Below are 8,659 nucleotides of genomic sequence, written 5' to 3'. Positions count from 1 at the left end.
CGATAGGCTGCTGGCGGGGAAATGGAGGGGGTGACATCACTCCAACTAACAGCGGAGCATTAAAAAGTGACTGAAGTTTCTCACAGCACAAGTCACATGGCTGAGGGCACCTGGGAAACATATCCAGCCGAACGTCAAATGTCAAAACTAAATATTAAAAAATCTGTGTGCTGTTTGGAAAACAGATTTCAGTGCAGGATTCTGCTGGAGCAGCACCATTAACTGATTATTTTTTAAAAAAAAACATGTTTTCACATGACAGAATTCCTCTAAAATAAGTCACTTTGTGTATCACAGGCCCCAGCCTGCAGTGTTATTTGATGTTATCAAATACCACTCATTTGGCATGGAATGCAATTAAATTATTCATTGACTGATGTCTTATTAGAGAGGTCAATGAATACTGTTGATAAAACATCAGTCACCAACTGACCTACAGTACCAATATATCTGAATAACCAGACTGGCATTCAATATGGTACAAAAAAATGCAACAAAATATTTTAGGAACCATCCTCTTATCTGGGGGCCAACATTGATCCTCTGCCTGTCATACACCTGCTTACCAATCTAACCACTGAGATTGCCCCATTCCATACTAGCAGAAAACTAGCAGAAAACTTTTACCTAGAGGCTTTCAAAGGGGCTGAGGTTCATTCTCTTGTCTGTTCACCCCATTATAATATGCCTACCCATTTAACAAACAGCATGACTCCTTCCATAGTATTAGAGAACTTCTCAACATTGTAGCAAAAGAGAAAATGTATTCATGCTCATCTACCTCTCTAACCAATGACATTGCAGCATTCTGTAGTATTGGAGAACTACTTAGTAGTGCATCTTGGGCAAAAGTACAATAGCTTTAGTGTGTATAAAATCATAGTGTACAGCATCATTACTGTTAACACTTGTTAGCTTCTTGTGGCATATCCAAGAACTATAACACTACCTAATCACATGGAATAAGAGCTCCTGGTTAGAACATTATCCAGAAACCCGTTTAGAGAAAGGCCATCTCCCATTTTATCCAAGTAATCCAAATTTTTAATAATGATTTCCTTTTCCTCTGTATTAATAAAACAGTACCTTGTACTTGAGCCAAACAAAGGTTTAATTAATCCTTACTGGGGGCAAACCCAGTCTATCGGGTTTATTTAATGTTTACATGATTTACTAGTCGATTTAAGGAAGATCCAAATTATCCGAAAAACCCCAGAGCCTGAGCATTCTGGACACCAGGTCCCATACCTGTACAAGGGAAACAAACAGGCAGAGTTTAAGAGAAACAAAAAAGCAAAATGTTATTAGCTGAAATATGCTGGCAGAGAAATTATAAGTGCCATTATTTCAAAGCTCACTAAGAATAAGATTCCCTGTCCCACAGCTACTGCTTAGCATACATTAAATATAGAACTGTTTTGCATTGACATTGTATTCATTTCCAACCATTATCTAAAATTATTTTATTGTTACAGTTATTTTTTTTTTGGTTTTGTAGACAAGGCATTCAATTTATTGTAGGAGATTTATTTTGCTATTTGGTCACATGTTATAACACTCTGATTTGTATTCCCGTGTGTTGGTATGTACGTTTAACACCCCACTTCTATTCACTAGAGAGAGAGTAGATGGTGAATGCACATAGCAAAAGCATTGCATTCTATAGCTCAAACACAAAATGGGTGAATCAGAAAGCAGTTCAAGCCATTTATGCAAGTACTTAAATTGCTGAATCTACCATTGTGTATTGCTACATATGATGCATCCATAAGATTGTTGTGTTTTAGAATTAGTTCACTTGTTTTTATGCCTGCAAGGCATACGCTGCTATATAGATACTGGATGTTCTGATTCATACTGCTCTCGTTATTGATGTTTTTTGGACAAATAACATTAGTTTCTAGCACCTAGCAAAAAGTACAGTACCTGTGCTTTAAAATAACAGTCTTGCAAGAAAAGTGTACACATTTCATTATATTATTTGCAGCTCTAATAAAGGAAGACTTTGATATAAAAATTAGGATTGCATGGAAGATTTGGTTGAGGATTCGTTTGAATTTCAGGAATTTTTTTGAAGGGTTTGGATTTGAATGAATCCCAAGTGATTTACTGTACCAAAACCAAATCATGTGACTCAAATGTTCTGGTCAAGTTATCATGACAATGTGTTCATGATTATGAATATGCATATTTGTTTTGGGATTCAGTTTAGAATTCTGCTGGATCATTTGTGGAGGATTTAGTATTGGACAAACATTAAGTTTGTTCAGATGTTTTGGACCATACTTTCTGGCCTGAAATCCTATTTGTGCTTCATTGAACAAGTGGCACCAAGGCAAGGCTATTATTACATTTGTATTTAAAGTATTACTAAGTCCGCCGATTCTTATTTCCTTATACAGAGAGGAGGCTATTTACTAAAATCCGAATTTATCTCATTGTCCTAAGAAAAAAAAGGCTTGACCAAACTCCTACCAACGATTTTGCCTTATTTATTAATAAATTAACTTGAATGAATTGGATTGGTTAAAAACTCCAAAAATCAAGCAAAAACCCGAATCATACTATTTTTTCGATTTTTTCCCCTGAAAAGTCAGATTTTCTGGCTAAACCCACCCAAGACCATCAATATCTAATATCTAATATCAAAATTACATCTTAGTGGCTATTACATAGGACAGGGTGCAAAATGAAACCAACATGTGCAAGCTGCCATGTTTTTTTTCTCACTTTGATCCCTTCACAATGGGTGAGCAGCACCCAAAGGCACAGGTCCTTGCTTTTAAGACCTGAACTTCCCAGATGAATACACCACTGTCTGAGTTTGGCAGCACAATATTCATAAAGGGTGAGTAAAGGCATATAGGCATCCTCTCTCCCATCCCCTAATCTTCTCTTCATTCAGACTATGGCAGGTAATCAGGACTGGGATGCCTTGCATGCACCAGCTTTGTACTTTGCACTTCACATCAGTTGTGGCACAACGGTGCAGAGCACAGCTATTACACAGATGCAAGTTACATTTCAATTCAGTAATATTATCATGCAAAACGACTTGGTATTACCTTTGGACAGAACATGCAAAGCGAGGCACTAGAACACCCAGGGCACCGTGTGGCATATACAACAAGCACAATCAGCAAATAAGGAGCAACTCTTATATTATACCACCTGATTATTTTCTTACTGCTTACATAAGGATAGTCTGTTTTGAAATATTGGTACCGCATTTTATGGTAAGCTGTTCTTGTGGCATTGACACTTTAAAAGAGAGCTCCAAAATATAATAGTTTCCTCAGAACACACTCGTATGTTAAGACTGTATTTTATTACATATCTTTTGGTAGCTTCTATGTATTACTGTATGTTTTATTGGTGCACATGGGTTGGAACAATATATTTTACCCCTTTCTTTAGTTTGTTGTTGTATTGGAAGCCACTATGAATATGATTTGCGTACTTTTTTCCACTTATAGAACTTTTTAGGATCTTTCTTAGTCGTAGTCATTTGCAGTAATAATCTTGGTGAAACTAGTTTTATCAATTCTGCTACATTGTTGTTGGCTACTTATTGAAACTCGAGTCTCATTACATTCCACAATCCACAATTAACAAATATGCATTGGCAACACTGAATTAAGAAATATCTCAGGTCTAGGTCTGAAATTAAGGCTAGCTTGCTGTAGTACAGTGCTGTCCAACTTGGGGGCCTGTGACTCCACCTTGTGTGGCCTCCCACATGAATGTCTGGCTTCTTTCCTTGTGGAAGCTTTAAAAGGTATCAGTACAGAGATTAACTGGCCCCTGCATTGTTTACACCTCAAATTCAGACTGTAACCTGCATTGTTCAAACCTGTAACACCTCTATTGTTCACACCCTAATGCCCTGTACTGTTCACATCTCAGACCAGACTAAAAGTGCCCACATTATTCACCTGTTCCAACCTCATCAAACTGCTGGATGGGCAGCAGCATTGTGTCACTGTATGTAGTGCAGCATGAACTGTTCCTCTTAGAGTGGTCCTGATAGGTTTCCCTGTCTCCTGCTATATTCTGCCTGCCCTACGCTCCCTGTGTGTGACATACTCTGCCTTCCATTTGCTCAGTGTGTGTGTGTGCCATATTCTGCTTGTCCTATGTTCCTTGTGTGTGACATACTCTGCCTGCCCTATGCTCCCTTTGTGTACCATACTCTGCCTGCCCTATGATCCTTGTGTGTGCCCAACTAAGATATAATCAATTACCCTTATTGGAAGCAAAACCAGCCGATTGGGTTTATTTAAAGTTTACATGATTTTCTAGTAGACTTAAGGTATGAAGATCCAAATTACAGAAATATCCATTATATGGAAAACCCCTGGTAGCGAGCATTCTGCATAACAGATCCCATACCGGTATTAGATAGTGATGGGCGAATTTGCGCCGTTTCGCCGGAAAATTCGTGAATTTCGCGTGAAATTCTCAAATCGTTTTTGATGCTGGCGCCCGTTTTTGACGCCGGCGCCCGTTTTTTGACGCCGGCGCCCGTTTCTGACGCCGGCTCCCTTTTTTTTTTACGCTGGCGGCGAATAGCGCAAATTCGCCGCGAATTCGCGCCTGGTGAATAAATTCGCCCATCACTAGTATTAGATGCAGTATTAGATATAGTATTCGATATAGCATTAGATATATATAATTTACAGCATTAGAACAGTGGATGAATGTCACTAGCAATATAACAGTGATAGGCAAGTTTTTTCCCTAGACATTAGCCTACAGTTAGGATGTCAAAGACTCATTAATTTGTTAGATTGAATTGACAACACAGAGCAGACCTGAAGGTGTGTTAAATGTTCTTAAGTGAATATTTGGAAGTGGCCTTTTGGCTAAAAGAGACTAAATCCCACAGCTGAGCCTTTTTACAAATGTGCCATTGGCCAGAAAAATTACACATGTCGATGGTAAGAAAAAAATATGACATTGTGTTTATGGTTCTCTTCCTACTAAAAGTGCAAGTATGTAGACGAAAAAGGCAAAAAAACTGGTTATGTGCATGAAAGTGGTTATGGGAATAATTCTGGGTCTAGTGACTGTTAGGGGGTTGCATCCAACAAAATATCCGCTGGCATCGCAGGTAGACATATCCACGGGAAGAACTCTGAGGAAGTGCCCAGTGTTTGGGGCACGAAACGCGTTAGTTCTTCACACCCCCACTCTTGATGTACCACTATGTATGTTTAAATAAAGCCGCTTATTGATATTAACCCTACTGCCTCCCGTGGATATGTCTACCTGCGCTGCCAGCGGATATTTTGTTGGATGCATTCAAGTACTCGGCTGAAAGTTACCAAGATCCCGCGATAGCTGCAGTGGACAAAGGAGAGAGGAAGGAGTGGGGAGAGCTCAGCCATCGACTCCTCTTCTACTAGCGGTGTCAGACTGTTAGGGAGTTATTTATTAAAACTCTATTTTTTTTTTTTGGGACAATTTTTTTTTTGAGATTTATTATACCCCGATGCTGCAAAAAGCCTGAATCTCAAAATCCGATGTCTCAAACCTGTCGAAATCATGTATAAGTCTATGGCAGATGTCTGTATCCCAATTTGAAGATATGGGTTTAGCCCGATAATCCAAAAAATTCAGGGTTTTTGGGCAATAAAAGTGAAAAAAAAACCATATGATTTGGGTTTTCACTCAATTTTATTGAGTCTTTCCAAGATCCAATTTATTCGAGTTATTGTAATGATAAATAAGGCAAAATCATGTCAACAAAATTGTTAGCAAAGGGCTGGAGTAAGGCCTGAAACATTGCCAATGGCACTTCATTTTTTCACTTACAAATATTACCGGAGTGCTGCTGTTTTTTTACTGATTTGTAATATTTTATCCTAAAACTGCAAAGAACCGTTTTTTATTGTGTAGAACACTTCAACTGATTCTATTTGGAACCTCCACTTTGGCCATGCATAATAATATATATTGACTGAGCCATGCAGTCTCGTTGCTTTTTGCCAGCAGCTTCCCAAGGGAAGGGAGAGAAGTGGAACCCCCGGTAATCAGTTCTGGTTATTGTTCAAAGAACCACTGCTTGTCCATTCTGCCCCTACACCATTGTGACAAAATGTCATGAAGTATTCATCTTCCAGCAGTGAAACCCCACAAGAACCAATGGAAATACTGTAGAGCTGAAGTTAGGAAATGTTAAAGATAACATAAGGAAGGGTGATCCTTATGTGAAGGGTGATCAATACTTGGAACAGCATTCTAGTAAATCTGGGGAGGACTAATTAGTAAAGGAATTCAAACACACATAGGATACGTATAAATCCAGTTGAAGGACTTACAAACGGAATTAAAATTAATTTGTTTTCTAATTTTCTTACATTTCTCCCCTACCCATTTGGATTAAAATCACAAACAATGAATGGAAGCGACACTTAACAAATCTGATATACTTTCATTTTGAAATAAATGTAATCAGTTCTTGGTGTACATTTCCTCATATAAATAAATTTGATGTTAACTCAGTCTGACCTAAAGTTTATAGCACACAGTGTTGGAATATTTGCACTGGTGGAAAAATGCTTATCATTCATTATGGTGTCTAATATTCAAGTGAATGGCAAATACCTGCAACCAGCAGTTGTAGTTTAAGTCTATGGCAGGCATTTGACTTTTATCTCCTTGATTTCTGTAAGGTTCTAAAAAAAAGAGAACAAGTGATTTCAGACCAGTCACTCTTTTAGTCTCCTGGTACCTGCAGCATTTTCTGGTTAACAAAAGGATGTTACTGCTTGGGATGCCTATTCCTGAAGTTAATGATAACAATGTGATACCAGAGGTGGCAAGCAGGTTTTGCTCCAAAAAAAGTCTCAATTGCATGTTTTCCCACCAAAATCTGACATTCACTGCCACCAATCAGGTCTATGGCAGGAATCCCAAGCATTGAAGTTGTTTCACACTGGTAAAAGTATATTGGTAGAACAAAGCTTTATGTACCATGGGCCTCTGGTCTGAAATACCCTTGTTCTCTTATAGCATAACCCTACAGAAGAAAAGTAGTGGAGATATAGTGAATAAAGTACCCCCTCTTGTAAAATATAAGGATATTATAAGTAACTGAGGAGTTCCATGACCATATAAAAACACGAGCAGAAGGCCAAGTGTTTTTATACAGGTCATAGAACTCCGAGGTTACTTCTAATATCCTCATATTTTGCAAAAGGGGGTATTTTATTTATTATATTACACAAGATTCAGTGAGTCATGTGACAGAAATGACATCGCTAAGCTCCCATTATAACCAATGACATCACTAAGCACTGTTTATAAGGATATCATTTACAGGATATTCATGGCTCTTGTGCATTATATAGTGAATAAAGTACCCCCTCTTGTAAAATATAAGGATATTATGAGTTATAATATTATATAGTATAATATCAAAGGCCGAGTGTTTTTATACAGGTCATGGAACTCTGAGGTAACTTCTAATATCCTCATATTTTACAACTGGGGGTACTTTATTTATTATAACACACAAGTTTCAGTGAGTCATGTGACAGAAATGACATCAGAACTACCGTTTATAACTGATGACATCAGAACTCACCATTTATAAGGATATCATTTACAAGATATTCATAGCTTTTGTGTATTATAAGAGAATAAACTAAGCTTATTATAATAGCATCCATTTAGCTTATATTGCCAGATATAAATCAAATAGTTATTTCAGACCATATGTCATACCTAATTTTCTGCTTTACAAACAGCTAGTATCTAAAGCTAGCATCTAATACAAGAAGGAGATATAAATATATCTACAACGTATTTCCTTATCTAAAAAGGCTATATCGTTTTGGTTTTTTTAAAAAATAAAAAAACATACACATCACTTTTCCAAAACACGTTTTTTCTTTGGATAATAATAATAATAAATAATAACATTTAATGCTTTCCGGTATTTCCTCTGCTGTGCACATAATAACCTACTTGCAATCTGTTTTTGTCTAGTCTATCCCCTATCCAGCAAAATTGATCTGAAAAGCCATTGGTATTATATGAAAGCGAGTCACACCTTACTATCCACCTTTCTTCAACCAATTTGAATTGCAACAGTTTCCACCATGATCCATTCTCTAACCCACTTCAGATCATACCATTATATTGGGCTATTCACTAAATAGAATGACAGAAGGAAAAGAAAAAAATTACTCAATAAAGAGTAGGAAAAGAGGAGCAGAAACATTGCTTGCTTTGTGTTCTAAGGTACCATGCCAATGTTACAGGATTTAAGTATTCCATTGTTTTTGAGTATAACTTGATTGTAAAAAAAGACTGACATTTATGATTAATTAAATTAAAGGGATACTGTCATGGGAAAAACTTTTTTTTTCAAAGTGAATCAGTTAATAGTGCTACTCCAGCAGAATTCTGCACTGAAATACATTTCTCAAAAGAGCAAACAGATTTTTTTTTTCAATTTTGAAATCTGACATGGGGCTGACATATTGTCAATTTCCCAGCTGCCCCAAGTCATGTGACTTGTGCTCTGATAAACTTCAATCACTCTTTACTGCTGTACTGCAAGTTGGAGTGATATCACCCCCTCCCTTTTTCCCCAGCAGCCAAACAAAAGAACAATGGGAAGGTAACCAGATAGCAGCTCCTTAACACA

The sequence above is a fragment of the Xenopus laevis genome, chromosome 6L, assembly GCF_017654675.1.
Source record: "Xenopus laevis strain J_2021 chromosome 6L, Xenopus_laevis_v10.1, whole genome shotgun sequence".
Taxonomy (NCBI): Eukaryota; Metazoa; Chordata; class Amphibia; order Anura; family Pipidae; genus Xenopus; species Xenopus laevis.
The sequence above is the reverse complement of the archived record's forward strand: the minus strand, read 5'-3'. Positions refer to the sequence as shown.